Here is a 16119-nt window from a genome sequence, read left to right on the forward strand (position 1 = left end):
GTACAGCTTGAAGACGGTACACTGTTTCCTGGGCCTCTGGGGATAGCAGTTGATAGAATGGATGAAAATGTCTTTGTTTCTGGAATAATAGTAATAATAGCAGTAGTAACTGTCTGGAGTCCTCACAGAAAAGATGGAAGGCTTTGGAATTTGGAGAAAAGCAAAAAAGGAAAATCCAGGTGGTCAGGATTCCTATTACAGAATCTCATAACCCTGGAACGATAATGAGCAAAAGTTATGACCATGCTCATTAATATATTGCTTGTGTGATGAGTTGCTTAGAGTCTGACTCGTCTGCTAAGCTCTGTGGGGGTAGGAAATGTGCCTCTCTTATTCACCCTAATATCTATGGAGCCCAGCACCGTGCCTGCTATCAGAGCTCTGGGTTCTGTTTAAAGAATAAATTCAAAAGCTGCACTCAATCCTGTGAAGACAAGGTGAGGCAGGGTTTATGTGATTCTGCCCAGCAGAAGCAAATCAGCCCAAACAGAGGGCTGCCATATGAGCAAGACTGGCAAAGGCAGACTACGGTTTAGGTGAAAACACAGCACTACCAAACTGGGTAGAGCGTCTCCATTTCACAGGTGAAACCATTTGCGGTATCAGTAAGCCACGATAACTTCTTAAGTCCTGAAGCCCTGCAGAACCTAGAGGGTTTCCAGCACCCCTAACTCTGAGGTCACTCTCCTTCCCACACAGGCCCTGTTTTTTTCCGGGTTCCTCTTCTTTTATTTCCTCCAGTTACAAGGAAATCATATATCAGCAGGTTAGACTCTTAGTGAGCGACGGGGAAGCACCATTCGTCAGTGGGGAGTAATGTTAGTCTGGACTCTTCAGAGAAAATGACAGAAACGGCACTTCCGGAAGCTTCAAGGGGAACGCATCACCAAAGTGCTCAGACTACGGGCCCCCGGACGGGCCGTAATTAGCGCAGCTCAGCCGGAAGCAGGTCACCAGCGGCGTCTCCCTCCTTCTCTACCCACACCTCTTCCTGTCTCTGTCTCTCTCCTCTCGCTCTCTCTGTCTGTCTCTCTTTTTTTCTGCAGACTGGCGTCCTTCCGACTTCAGCCACGCATGGATCATACCTAGCCACCAGCGACCACGCGTGAGAGCCTCAGTGTTAGCCACGAGAGTCAGGTAGACAACTCTCTTGGGTTCAAATTTCAGAATCCCACCGAGGGGCCCCTTTGACCAGCCTCTCCAGGCGCCCTGCTCTGGATGAATTGATCGCGGCTGGGCCTGGGAATTCCCAGCACCCTGACGCTAAGGACATTGAGGAGGCTTTTCTTGTTGCCCTAGATTTGTGAGTGCAGCTCCAGTAAAGAGTATGAGGTGTTAGTCCACCCACATTATGAACGCAGCCACCTCGAGGGTGCACCCAAGAGACTGCCCAGTTGTCCCTGCAGCCCCCAGGCCCCATGCCTGGTGGGAACCTCAGCCCATTGGAGGAGATGACTGGAGCGAGGGGAGGGACAGTTCCTGGGTGGTAGCGCTCCTGTGGCGTGAGACAAGTCGAGGGTGGGAAAGGGGGGCTTTCCTTCCACGGAAGGAATGCCCCAGGACAACCCTCTAGCGCGGTGGGCTGGAGCGGAGGGGGCCTGGATTCAGGGCCATCTTCGCAGGCATGTGAGTTGTGCACTCGCACAGAATGGCCCCTCACTTGGTTTAATGCTCTGCTCTCGCCATCTTGACGTTCTTAATACCTGTTAAACAATTCTGGGCCTGGTCCTGCAAACGGAGTGGCCAGTCCTGCTGGCATTCCTTTCTCTCTTCAGATGCTGCTCAGACAGCGGACATTCTTTTTCTTTTTTTTTCTTTTTCTTTTTCTTTTTCTTTTTCTTTTTTTTTGAGACGGAGTTTCGCTCTCGTTACCCAGGCTGGAGTGCAATGGCGCGATCTCGGCTCACCGCAACCTCCGCCTCCTGGGTTCAGGCGATTCTCCCAGACAGCGGACATTCTATCCTGTGCCCACATCAACAGGAGAAAGATGTCAGGGCAAGGTGAGGGTGGCGCTGGGGCACCCAGTCCTCCCACTCCACTTGAGGTGGCAAGGCCATGTGGGTTTCCACTGGTCCAGAAGACCCCATGAAGGAGAACTGGCAGCAAATCATCTTGTCCCTACCTTGACCCAAAACACCTATCCTTGTGCCACGGGACCCTGGCAGCAAGAGACTTGGGGCCTGTTCTAACGGTGGAGGCTGAAGAGGAATGGGGCACCATGTCAGGCTTAGCAGGCTCATCCACACCCGGGAACTGAGCCATACAGAGGCTCTGCAGGGCTCTTCAAGGACTCAAAATCTGGTGCTTCTTGAAGGCAGCCACGGGAGCTGACACATGAAGGATATTTGAGGAAGGAGGCCTGACAAGCAGTGAACCGCAGCTGAGTCCCGGTAGAGAGGAGCCTGGCCCCACCTCTCCACTCCTCCGTCACTTCCTCCAGCTCCTAAGGAAAGAGACGGAGGAGGCATCCTCAGCCAGGTCCTGCTGCCATTCCCGCGGTGAGTCCTGGCACTTTGGGGGAAGGATAAGATGAAGTATGAAACGTCCCTGGGATGGGAAGCTTCAAACTGAGGAGGAATGAGCTTGAAAAATCTGAAAGTCACCTGAAAGTCATGGGACCTGACCTAAATGTTATGAAGGGATCCTTTATGCAGCAGGGGTATACCAGGTGCATCCCTGGAGCCCGGCCGGGGGCAGTGAGCGGAGGAAAACACTGGCTTGATGTATACAGATGGTGCCACAGCACTCATGAGGAAGGGGCCCTGGCAGACCATGTGGAATGTGCCCACCCCAGAGGCTCCCCTTCCAGGAGGGGTGGGGCCCTGTGCCCCAGACTTGAGTGAGCTCCCAGCCACGTGGGGGCCCAGCTGGCCAGGGTCCTAGGCCCACATGAGAAAGCGTGTTCCCCGAGATGGCTGCATTGTGTCTCCCAGCTGCAGACAGGCTGGGGCTCTGCATTCAGGATGAGCCCGCTGAACACATTGGCAGATGCCCTGAGGAGTGCCCTGGCATTTTTTCTGCATTGGTTCAGAGCCGTGGTTCGCCAATGTTATGCCAACACCAGAATCCTCTGCTGGAAAACTTGCTAAAACACATTGTTTTGGCTTCTGGCCTGGAATTTGGATCAGAAGTTCTGGGGTGAGGCCTGAGAATGGGCATTTCTAACACATTCCCAGAGGACCACACAGAGAGCTGGCAATCTGTACATCTGCCTCACCTGGGAGGATCTGCTTCTGCAGGTAGGGATTCTGCCACCCTTACCATACTTTCTAGGTTCAGTAGAGGCCTGGCTGACCTCTCCCTGAGAGCCTCACCAGCCCCTAGAAGTGACAGCAGGGACAAGTGGTTCTTTTCCCAACCTGTGTGGCCGGTATGCTGGAGCAGCAGGGACTCGGCATGGGTTTTATCTCCCTCTCAGCCCTGCCCAAGTTAGAGGTTCCAGCCCTTTGCTCCTCTGACCGTGTCTGCTAAGTCTGTCCTAGAGGTGACAGCCAGGCAGGCGTGTGGAATTAGAGGGCTGGCAGGTGCTTCAGAAACCTAGAGTGGTCCTTGGTCTCTGCACACCACCCAGTCTGTTTTAAACATCTAACATCTTAGTTAACATCTGAGAGTGAGCTTGTCACTATTCTGCTTGATCTATCCTCCACTGGCTTTTTTCCCAATGATAAGATACATAAAACACAAAACTCATCATTTCACCCATTCCAATTATTATTATTTTTTTAGACGGAGTCTCTGTTGCCAGGCTGGGGTGTAATGGCGCGATCTCGGCTCACTGCAACCTCTGCCTCCTGGGTTCAAGTGATTCCCCTGGCTTAACCTCCCGAGTAGCTGGGACTACAGGTGCTCACCACCACGCCCAGCTAATTTTTTTTTTGTATTTTTAGCAAAGATGGGGTTTTACCATGTTGGTCAGGATGTTCTTGATCTTCTGACCTCATGATCCACCCTCCTTGGCCTCCCAAAATGCTGTGATTACAGGCGTGAGCCACCGCGCCCAGCCTCCAGTGACTTTTGAAGTGCACAACTCAATGGTAATAAGCACATCCACATTGCTGTGCAGCCATCACCACCAACCATATCCAAAACTGTTCCATGCCCCACATAGAAACTCATCCCACCCCTCGGCCCTTAGAACTTCTATTCTAGGTTCCTTGTATGAATGGCATCATAAAATACCTTTTTGTGTCAGACTTAATTTGACCTAGCACATGTTCAAGGTCCCTGCGTATTGTAGCATGTGTCACAGTTTCGTTCCTTTTTAAGGGTGATGAATATGCCATTGTAGACAGGCACACCACATTTTGTTCACAGACTTACCAGCTGGTGGACGCCTCAGTTGTTTCCACCTGTGTGCCACTGTGACAAATGCTGATGTGAACAATGAGGTGCAAGGCGTAGCCCCTGCTTTCAGTTCTCTTGGGCATGTACCCAGAAGTGGAATTGTTGGAGCGTAGGGTAATTCTATGGTTAATTTTTTTTTTTTTTTTGAGGAATTGTCATATTGTTTCCTACAGACATTGAATCTGACCACCCAGCTAGGCATTGTTCACCAGAAGCAAGGATCTGCTGAAAACCTCGCCACTATCTTCCAAAAGGGACTTGAGGCAGGCCTTGGCCAAGGGACTTAGAGCTCAAAGTCAACATCAGAAGAGGCTTAACTAACCTCCTCACCTCTGTAGGTGGAAACAGCACTGCCGGAGCCCCTCCGAGGACCTGGCACCCAGTGCCCTCACTTTACAGAATGAGGAGATGGCAACTCAGAGGGGTGAAGATGCCACACCACTCTGGCTGGCTTCTTATTTGCCCAGGTCTCCATCCAAATGTCACCTCCTCAGAGACCCTGGCTACCTCATCTAAGGTAGTCCTCCTACCCTCAATCACTCACTAGCCTTTTTTTGTTTTCTGTGTGTTATAGTCTAAAATTATCTTACTCACGTATCTCCTACTTTTTTCTCTGTCTCCTCAAATAGATGTAAGTTGGGGGAACTGGAGCCTTATCTGCCTTACTCAGGTCCCACCCCCAGCATCTGGAACTCTGCCTAGCAGACGGTAAGTACTCGAGTATTTTTACATAAATGAATGAAATATACATGCCTCACTAAAATGTATACACAGCTCTAATGTTTGCAAGAGAGATACACTGAGACCTTCACGATTCTCCCAAGCATAAAATCCTCCCCATAAAAATGAACAGCCAGTTTTTAAAACACAAAGCCACACAGAGATACTCGCTAAGTGACTGATGGCATGGAGTCTAAAGCTCCATGTTCCCTCCGCAAATACCAGATCCCTGCTGTTTCTGGAGGGTGGGCTGGATACAGAAGGGTTAACATTCCCCCAGGGAGCTGAGGTCTTTGATTATGATCACACCAATAATTTTCTTTCCATTAAGACTTTGAAGCCTTTTGGCTGTTCTAAGGATAACAGGAACAGTTTTCTAAGTAACGGTCTCTTCTGGTGTAAAAATGCTGTAGGGAATGGGAAGGAGAGAGAGGGACGTGGCCTCTCACCCCATCTCAGTATTCAATCGATGGTGCTGTTCCTGTTCCTGATGTTTTAATAGGACTCATCATGGATTGTGGTAGGATTGCCAGGAATGGCAGATGTGGTTTTACTATTTTTATCCTGATTGAACACTGAGCAGAGCAGGGTGAGACTTTGTCCTGAGCCTGAACTAGGGCTAACTGGGGGGCGGGGAGGTGAAACCACCACGAGCCACACAACCTGCCCAGGGCCTGGGGATTTCTGCTTGTGGCTTGGTGTTCCCCTCTGCTTCCCCTTGCCCACAGGCCTCTGTTCTGGCCTCTCTCTTAGTTGCTGTGGCTCTGCTGAGACCAAGCCGCTTGTCCTTGGTCGGGCTAAGCTGTCCACGTTCCCTGCAGTGGCAGTGGGATCAGGAGGGACAGAGCAGAGCAAGGGACGCAGCCCAGAGGGAGTCAGACAGGCTGTGGCCTCTTAGTGGTCCTGCCAAGGTAACTGCTGGGACAGGGACAGCCCTGGGGCACCAGGGAGGAATGTCACATCTCTTTTCTCAGTCTACTGTGTCTCTTCCCTCCTCTTCCTCTTCACCAGGCCATACTCCTCCCTCCACGTGGCCAGCTCCTTTGAATGCCTCTCTCCACCTGACTTAGGTCGCTGTACAGTGTGACTCTGCTGACCTCAGGTGTATTTATGATGGGCCTGTCCTCTTTGAGGGCAGCATCTGCTTCTTCATGGGCGTTCATGTATTTAATGCAAAAAAAGGGGTGGCAGCTGGGGGTACCCATGAGGAGCTGTAGCCTAGGAGGCGAGGGCAGAGAGAAGCAACTGGAGAGGTTGTGGGGGTTGCAGAGCAGTGGAGAGTCATGAGTGCCGAGGGAGGTGAAGACATCAGGGGAAAGATAAGGCTGCAGAGCCCTACAGAGCCAGAGCCAGAGAGGTCGAGAGAGGGAGTAGGCACCAAAAGAAGTTTTGGGAGTCAAGAATTAGAAAATCGCCAGAGAAACTGGAAAGGTAGCAATTTCGTCACCGTCACAAAGGGAAAAGCTAGATGGAAGAGTTAACAAGTGAAGGAGGGGTAATCAATCACCTGTGCTAGTTAAGATGTCCCTTCCAACAGCTCACAGAGTATACATTGATGGGCCCATGTATTGAGACCTTCAAAAATACTCGTGTCCACAGCTGAACATGGTGGTTCTTATCTGTAATCCCAGCACTGTGGGACACCAAGTCCAGGACTTTGAGACCAGCCTGGGCAACATAGTGAGACCTTGTCTATACAAAAAAAAAAAAAAGTCTGGTGTGGTGGCTCATGCCCGTAATCCCAGCACCTTGGGAGGCCAAGGTGGGTGAATCACCTGAGGTCGGAAGTTCAAGACCAGCCTAACATGCAGAAACCCTGTCTCTACTAAAAATAAAAAATTAGCCCAGCGTGGTGGCACATGCCTGTAATCCCAGCTACTCGGGAGGCTGAGGCAGGAGAATCACCTGAACCCAGGAGGCAGAGGTTGCGGTGAGTCGAAATTGTGATCGCACCATTGCACTTCAGCCTGGGCAACAGGAGCGAAACTCCATCTCAAAAAAAAAAAAAAAAAAAGAAAAAAATTAGCCAGGCATGGGTGTAGTGGCACACTCCTATAAACCTAGCTACTTAGGAGGCTGAGGTGGGAGGACTGCTTGAGCCCAGGAGGTCAAGGCTACAGGGAGCTGAGACCACTGCACTCCAGCGTGGGTGACAGAGCAAGACCTTGTCCGAAAGCAAATGAATAAACAAAAAACCTCATACCCTTTGGCTCAAAATTTTATTTCTAGGCATAGCTTATAGATAAAGATGGAGGCATAAAGTTAGTTACCCCAGCACTATTTATAATTGTGGAAAATGAAAACTGCCCAAGTATCCAACTTGAATATCAGAGATGTAATCTCAGTTAACAGTTACCATTACTATAAATATTTAATCACCTAGGAGTACAATATTAGGTTAAATCAAACTTCAGGGTATAAAACACTATATTCAGTATGAGCCAAAATCTGTAAAATAAAAAACCGGCAACAAATCTGTCTGTCAATCTGTCCACCTACCATCTACCTCTCTAGCTCCGTCGAGAAAAGGACTAAAGGGAACCTGTACATTAGTGGTCAGTGCTTATGTCTGTACTGTGGCCTGTGAGGGGTTTTCCTGTGTATTTTCTAAATTTCCGTAGTAATTATGAGTCATGCCTATAAACAGGGAGACAGAAGGAGTTGCTTTTAAAATGAAATGAGCCTGTGGTGAAGGTAGAAGCAAGGAATGAAGATTGTCTTGTACAAAGTCCTGCAGCGAAGTGGCAAGAAGAAAGCAAGCAGTAACTTAAGGGGGAGCCGGTTTGGGAAGGCTTGGCTGAGTGTTGTTTTATTTTATTTTTAGAGATGGGGTCTTGCTATGTTGCCCAGCCTGGTCATGAACTCTTGATGTTAAGTCCTCCTCGGCCTTGGCCTCCAAAAGTGCTGGGATTACAGGTGCGTACCACTGTGCCTGGTTTAGTGTGGGTTTATTTTTGGAGACAGGATGCTATAGACCATCCTTTTAAGCAGAGGAGAATGCTAATAGAGAAGGTGAAACTGAAGACTCAAAAGGAGGACAGTCATTCATGAGAATGACCCTGGCTTCATGGGGTTCTCACGACGTCAGCTTAGCAACCAGGAGAGGCTGGTCTGGTAGGGAAGAGGGTCTGAAGCTGGGGCCATTGCCACTGGCCCTCCCAGGTCCTCTTCTGTTAAAGGCTCTCACCTGCAGGTGCAGGGCTGCAAAACAGAGCCATCGTGGACGCCTTCATCCAGGATCCTGTCTGCTCTTCTTTGGGCATCTCCTGTGCCCATCTTTTCCTTCCTATTCTCACTCCCATTGTTAGCTTCAAATCCTAATGGCTCCAAGGGATGATCAAAATCCCTGCCCTTTGACCTCCGCCTCCAGCCGCCCCCGCTGTCCCCACCCTCCACTGTGCTTGCTTTCCCTGGCTGGGGATCTTTGGCTTGGGGGTCTTTGGCTGTGCTGTTCCCTTTTCTTAGAATCCCCCCACTGCCTTCTCTGGGCCAATTCCTGGTCATCCTCCAGACTCAGCTCCAGCGTCCCTCCTAGGAAGGCCTTTGTTTCTTCCACTCGGTTCCAGCCTATCCGGAGAATTCTGCCCTGATGTTTGTCCTGGCACTGAGCAGGCTGTGCCATGTGCCTTTACTTCTCTGGGTGCCCCATAGGATGGTGTGAAGATGGGCCACACTTCCTTTTATTTTGAGACAGAGTCTAGCTCTGTTGCCAGGCTGGAGTGCAGTGGTGCAATCTCGGCCCACTGCAACCTCTGCCTCCCAGGTTCGAGTGATGCTCCTGCCTCAGCCTCCCAAGTAGTTGGGACTACAGATGCGAACCACCAGACCCAGCTAAGTTTTTGTATTTTTACAAAAAAAAAAAAAATTGCATTTTTTTTTTTTTTTCGCAACCTCCGCCTCCTGGGTTCAGGCAATTCTCCTGCCTCAGCCTCCCAAGTAGCTGGGATTACAGGCACTCGCCACCATGCCCAGCTAATTTTTTGTATTTTTAGTAGAGACGGGGTTTCACCATGTTGACCAGGATGGTCTTGATCTCTTGACCTCGTGATCCACACGCCTCGGCCTCCCAAAGTGCTGGGGTTACAGGCGTGAGCCACCGTGCCTGGCAAAAAATTGTATTTTTAGTAGAGACAGGGTTTCATTGATAGTCTTGATCTCCTGACCTCATGATCCACCTGCCTTGGCCTCCCAAAGTGCTGAGATTATAGGCATGAGCCACTGCGCCCGGCCAGGGCCACGCTTGTATCTGCCATCTTAACCCTAACATCTGACCTGATATCTGGGACTCAGTGAATGCTTGGTGAGTTTTGATGAAGGAAGGAGTGAAGCACACAGCTTATTCCATTCAAGGAAATGGTGAGAGGCAAGGAACCAACATTTATCTCATATCTACTCGGGCATTGTACAAAGTGTAGTATCCTAAGTGCTTTGAATATGCTATTTTAATAAGTCTCAGATAACACAGGGAGTCGAAGGTTATTATTACTCTTTTGCAGATGAGGACACAAGCTTAGAGAGGGAAACATTTCACTGGAATGTACCCAATTTGCACATAATTAGCACCCATGGCTAACTCCAAAGTCCCCACAGGGACAGACTATATCATCCCTCTATCTCCTTCTTCAAGAAATTTCCTGGTAATTGATTGCCGCGCTTAGGGAACTAGGAAGTTATTCCTTTCCATAAAAGTTTAGAGTTTCTGACAAATAGCTTTAAATCGTGCACACATCTTTAAATAGCTATTTCTTTTCTTCACATCAGGCTGAGAGATCCTCACAGGCAGGAACTGTCTTACTCATCTTTCTACAACCCAAGGTTCTTGGAAAGTTGTAAGTATTGTGTAAATATTTACTGACCTGATTATCAGTCAAATTATTTGTGATTTATTAAGTGAAACTAGGATCTTGAATTTTCTGGAGTGAGGGGAGGAAGTATTTTTGAGCAGATGGCCTATTCCAGCACTCATCAAATTATACTAGATGGGTCATTTTCTAAGCACAGGGCCAGCCCTGAGGCTGTAGAGAGAACACATTTAAATTCATGATGAATTCATTTAAAATTCCAGGACAAGAAATCTTTCAGGAGCACTAATGACATCCCCATTTAAAACTAAATTAATTCTGTATGGTTTAAATGTTGTTACAGTGAAGTGCAAACGAACGTAATTATGATGAGGCCCTGCCTCTGAAAAGAAATCCATTAGCGGAGTCAGTCGTCAGAGTTTAGCCATTCATTAATACTGCTTGACATGATGCTACGTCACTCTTCTCCGTGCATTTAGTCGATACATATTTATGGAGCACCATGGCGGAGTTCCAGCCATGCAGGGGATGGGGTGCTGAGAAAAAACCCCACAGAAATGGAAGGCATGGTCCTGCCCTGTTACTCCTCATGGCCCCACATGTGGTCTCACGGCCGGCAGCATTGGCATCTCCTGGGAGCTTGTTAGAAATGCCGGATCTCCTTTGGGTATATACACAGTAATGGGATTGCTGGGTCAAATGGAATTTCTATTTCTAGATCCTTGAGGAATTGCCACACTGTCTTCCACAATGGTTGAACTAATTTACACTCCCGCCAACAGTGTAAAAGTGTTCCTATTTCTCCACATCCTCTCCAGCATCTGTTGTCTCCAGATTTTTTAACGATCGCCATTCTAACTGGCGTGAGGTGGTATCTCAAAGTGGTTTTGATTTTCGTTTCTCTAATGATCAGTGATGACGAACATTTTTTCATATGTTTGTTGGCTGCATTAAATATCTTCTTTTGAAAAGTGCCTGTTTATATCTTTTGCCCACTTTTTGATGGGGTTGTTCTATCATAAAGACACATGCACATGTATGTTCATTGCGGCACTGTTTACAATAGCAAAGACTTGGAACCAACCCAAATGCCCGTCAGGGATAGACTGGATAAAGAAAATGTGGTGCATATATATCATGGAATGCTAAGCAGCCCTAAAAAAGGATGAGTTCATGTCCTTTTGCAGGGACATGGATGAATCTGGAAACCATCATTATCAGCAAACTGACACAAGGACAGAAAACCACGACATGTTCTCACTCATAAGTGGGTGTTGAACAATGAGAACACGTGGACACAGGGAGGGGAATATCACACACTGGGGTCTGTTGGGGGGTGGGGGACTAGGAGAGTGATAGCAGGGGGTGGGGAGGTTGGGGAGGGATAACATTAGGAGAAATACCTAATGTAGGTGATGGGGCGATGGAGGCAGCAAACCACCATGGCATGTGTATACCTATGTAACAATCCTGCATGATCTGCACAGGTACCCCAGAACTTAAAGTATAAGAAAAAAAAAAGGAAATGCAGGATCTCTGACCCCACCTCAAACCTACTAAATCAGAGTCTCCAGTTTAGGCACATCCCCAGAAGATTTGTATGGCCATTAAAATTTGAGAAACACCATGGAAATCATGATCATCCTGTTGGCAATATGGGACTGTCAAATGAGCTGATTGCTGAATGACATAAAATCTCAAAAAGGCTTACCCACCTGACTGGTGTATTTACTCCTGTGACTTGAATCGCCCCACCTCTCCACCCTTATAATCTCCTTTCTCTGCTCTATTTTTTCTTTTTTCATGATATTTATCACCTTCTAACATATTACATGCTACATATTTATTGAGTATGTGGTTCACTTTGTCTCCTCCTCCTAGAATTTAAGCCCACAGGGGTCTTTGTCCATTTTGCTCACTGATACATCCTAAGCAGATGTATCAGTTATGGATTGGAGTTCTCCAAGGGCTGGGTTCTTCTGATGTTTCTTTAGCCCCCAGCACAGTCAGAGGCTTTCTAAGTGCAGAACAAATCTTTCTTAATAATCGGATGAAGCTGGGCTTGAAGGCTCACACCTGTAATCCCAGCACTTTGGGAAGCTGAGGCGGGCAGATCACTTGAGGTCAGGAGTTCGAGACCAGCCTGCCCAATGTAGTGAAACACCATGTCTACTAAAGATAGAAAACTTAGGCAGGTGTGGTGGCATGCACCTGTAATTCTAGCTACTTGGGAAGCTGAGGCAGGAGAATCACTTGGATCCAGGAGGCAGAGGTTGCAGTGAGCTGAAATAACATCACTGCACTCCAGCCTGAGCAACAGAGTTAGTCTCCATCTCAAAAAAACAAAAACAAAAACAGAAAACCATAAAACAAAACAAAACAAAAAACTCAGGTGAAGCTATGCCTGGCTGCTTCCAGGGCCCAAAGACCCTTCCTTCCCTGGGTCTTCAACTTGTCTCCTTGGTCTGAGTCTTGCAGTCCTCGTGGCCAGTATGACCGTATCATCTGAATTGGGACACCTTTGATATTGCTGAGGTGGGTGGTGAGGAATTATTAATAGTTCTGTAGCAGGTACAAATGGGGACCATTTCAAGCAACTATACGGTTACTTACAGGACCTGTTAAATTCTGTTATAGTCTACAATCCAGTTCCAGAAGGATGGATCTGAAAGTTGCTTCCCTGTTAGTTCTTCCGATATAAACTCAGATTTGAACATGTGTGTGCCACTTTTTCCCCTGAGATACCCTTATGACAAAAAAAAGTGAGATCAGCGAGGTTGTACATTTGCATTTTTGTTTTGATGGTATACAGTATTGCTAATTTTGTTGGAAAGGGGGAAATGCAAACATACTTATTTTTCCAGAACCGGCTTTTATGCAGACAGTGTTGTCTATCCCAGTGCTAAGCCAAGGAAACAGCAAGTGAAAGAACTTGGGGGTTGGGGCTTAGGGGTGCTGGGAGGCAGGACCCTGCAGCGCTTCACAGTTTGGGTTTGGCTGGGTCTTCTCCCCTCTGTTTCTTGAACTAACAAAATGAAAACCAAACCAAAACAACAAAACAAACAACTCTCTCCCCAAAACCTACCTTTCCTGCTTTCTGTCACACATCCCAAGTATATATATGTATTATTCTATTTATCTTTTTTTTTTTCTCTGCAGGAGTGGGGAAACATTTGATATATTTTCGTGAGTATTTAACCATACATTGTGGGAGAGACAGCTTGTTATGCTACCTTCAGTAAAGCACCGACTGACAACCGTCCTGTCACTGGGACACCAGCCTCGTTACTGAAGGTGTTATGTAAGGCTATGTGATGTTCACCTATGCTGTCCTGTCTCTCCACTGAGATCTAAGCTTTTTGGGAAAGGGATCGTGGCATATATTTTTTTTTCTAAGTCTAGACTCAATTAGTTGCAAAGAACTAATTCAACTCAAATTAGGTCAAGTTTTTAGTAAATGCCTTATTGGAAGGTTATAGTAACATCTCACACCACCACAGAACGAAGAGCGGGAGGAACAGCAGACCTGCAGACAGCAGGAAGGGTGCCTGGAACGGAGCCGTCTCACCAGCCTTCAGAGCCTTGGGGTCTCCCTCATCTTTGTGTCCCTCTGTCTCCTTTCTCAGCCCACTTTCTCTTCATGCCTGTCCTCCCCCCGCCACACACAAAAACATCTTTCTTTGACTTTGTGTTTTTCCAATGGACGTGCCCCAGGCAGCCCGGGTGGGACAATTCTGTGTTGAGCTGATTGTCTGGTGCACTGGTGCATGTTTCGCATCCCCCAATGAATGCCAGTGACATCTCCTTACTTGCTCATTGTAACAACCTGAAATACCTCAGCGCCTTCCCAAATGACCCCAACTCTGTGATAAGATGGGTACAGCATCCACTTCCAGCACAGTTTCAGTGTCTTCAGTTCCAATTTTCCAGAGAGAAACTGACTGATTATCCTGCAACCATTAAATTGGACCCTGTCCACTCAGCCATGACTGGAAGGCTGCCAAGTCCTGCCCCTTCTATAGGAGCTGAGAGAGGGATTATTCCCAGAGAGGGGTCTGTAATGAGGCAGTTATCCCCAGGAAATTATCTATGTTTTCCCTCCTTGCTCCCGGACATCGAGCTTTTGGTAAGTACCTATAAATATGTATTAACTGTTGATTGTCTAAAGGATGGGGCCAGTGGAAGTGAAGGGATAAAGAGACAGCCAAGTATAAAGGGGTTACTGGAGAACCTCCAGCCCACCTAGGTGTGGAGCCTTTGGAGATTCACGAGGTTCCCCGGGGGCAGGGAAGGAGCCTGGCCTCTCCAGTTCCGTTGTGGTACCTGGGATTCCATCTGTGAGGTGGGAAGCCAGCTAGCTAGCAGGACTTGCGCTTTGTCGAGAGTTCCTATTTCCCTTTTTTCCCTGTTTGTCCAACAAATTCCATTTTTCTCACTCTTCAAAGTGTCTGCAAGCCTAATCTCTCATGGTTGTGTGACAAAGACCTCGTTTTCGCTGAACTAAGGAGAAAGTCCTAAACAGTAATAGTTACGTTTGCTCGGGAGGCCCAGTTTCTGTGCTGTCTCTTGCCACACTTTTGAGCCAATACCTACAGGTCATCTATTTTCCCTTCTTTTTTTCTTTCGAATGCCAACCTTAACCCTGTCTTTCATTTTCTGTTTCCACTATCCCTCGTTAAGCATTTTCTGTGCCCCTTTCAACCTTTTATGTCCATAAACGTGAACTTAGTGGTTCTCCTCTTTGCATACCAGATAATGTAATACTAACTTACTACAACTTGAACATACTATGTTGTAATCACAAGAAAATATGAAAATGCCCTAATTTACCCCCTGAATTAACATACTTTTTGCTTATGTGTTTGCTTTGCACAGCTGTTCACCATTTGAAGAGGCCATCACAATGCTCAGAAGATAATCAAAGAAGCTACTTAAGAATAACATGCCCTTTTAAAAAATAAAAACCAAACAATCCCCACGCCGAACTTGGAATGGTAATGAGCTCGGGCAGGAACCCAACTGCGACCTCCATGGCCAACCCACGCAGCTGGGATATTTGCATTTTACACAAACCATTTTATGATGCTATAAATTTCACATTTTTACAGTTACAGGTCTTAATCATCACGAAAACCATTTCTGCACGTATCTTTGGTAAACGGAATTAAAATTTCCACATGATCTGAAAACGCTAAATTGTTAATAGCTTCTCTAGGGCTTTGCGGCTTGCTTTGACCTCTGATGATCTCATCATTGTTTAGGCATATAAAAATCACAATTTAGGCTGATGAGCCTAATTTAAGTCTGCAGGCAATTTTCAGTCCATTTTTGCTGCTTTTTCATGTTCTTCACCATAGAAAAAGCCATTTTATAAGCAACCTGGGTATCAAATTACAGACCTCAGTTAACAAACCTGGCATATATTATAAACATCACTACATCTATTGCCATTCTCCAAACCATTCGTTTGTAACATTCAATCACAATGTGTAATCCTTGGGTTTTCAGTTGTTTTATTCAGTAGTTGGCCCTTAAACAAATCTGCTCTTCCATTTAAAATTTTCTTCTTAGAGATAAGTTTTAACCTCATTCATTTGAAGTTTTGCATTTGTTCTTTTTATACTTGCTTTAATTTTAGGTCATACAGCTTTGTGAAGCATACTCAAGCAAATTTCTTGGATCTAGATAAGCATTTGATTTAAAAGTTGTCTTTGAGCTGTTTAATAACTGTTCTTGTGAATATTGTGTGCTCGTTGGGAATTCTGAGTTTTTCATTCACTGGGATTTTCTTGATCAATTCGGTATGTTTTGGGTAAAGAACATAAGATAGGGGATGTGTTCACAAGACAATAAATGTAACAAGCTGTTCTTGATTTAACCATGAAAAGAAAGCTTGTACCTTCTTGAAAACATCTTTTGCACCAAATGAAGGCATTGATTATTTGTATGGCTATTACCTGCCATAGTTGGTCAATAAACACTCGGTGAATAGTGAGTGGGAAGTAAAGTGGCAGACCGACTCAGGGACAGCGGTATTTATTATCTTGGCTGCAATCTTGAGGACCCAGGGCTGGAAGACCAGTGAGTGTACTGGTTGAGGCTTGTAGACCCTTTTCTCCCACCAAATGTGTGTGGTTGATAGTGTAATAGATGGAAAATGGACTGTTAATTAAATTTTCATGAGAATAAGTGAAAACTGAAGAACCTGGACACATTTGTAAAAGTTCTGATGAATCCATCTTGTCCTTAGAGT

The 16119-nt window shown here is 46.8% G+C and overlaps 1 long non-coding RNA gene across 4 annotated transcripts; it reads left to right on the forward strand.

Annotated features, from left to right (window-relative positions):
- Positions 1-990: 990 nt before the first annotated feature.
- On the forward strand, positions 991-15047 carry LOC141581636 (uncharacterized). 4 transcript variants are annotated; one of them, XR_012514395.1, is made up of 7 exons: positions 991-1137; positions 2315-3239; positions 4518-4861; positions 4974-5052; positions 7889-7980; positions 9826-9893; positions 13026-15047. It is a non-coding gene; the product is annotated as an uncharacterized LOC141581636 (long non-coding RNA). The 4 variants fall into 4 exon arrangements; XR_012514398.1 differs by having other exon boundaries at positions 4683-4861; XR_012514397.1 differs by having other exon boundaries at positions 2315-2498; positions 4683-4861.
- The last annotated feature ends 1072 nt before the right edge of the window (positions 15048-16119 follow it).

Source organism: Saimiri boliviensis, chromosome 16, assembly GCF_048565385.1.
Source record: "Saimiri boliviensis isolate mSaiBol1 chromosome 16, mSaiBol1.pri, whole genome shotgun sequence".
Lineage (NCBI taxonomy): Eukaryota > Metazoa > Chordata > Mammalia > Primates > Cebidae > Saimiri > Saimiri boliviensis.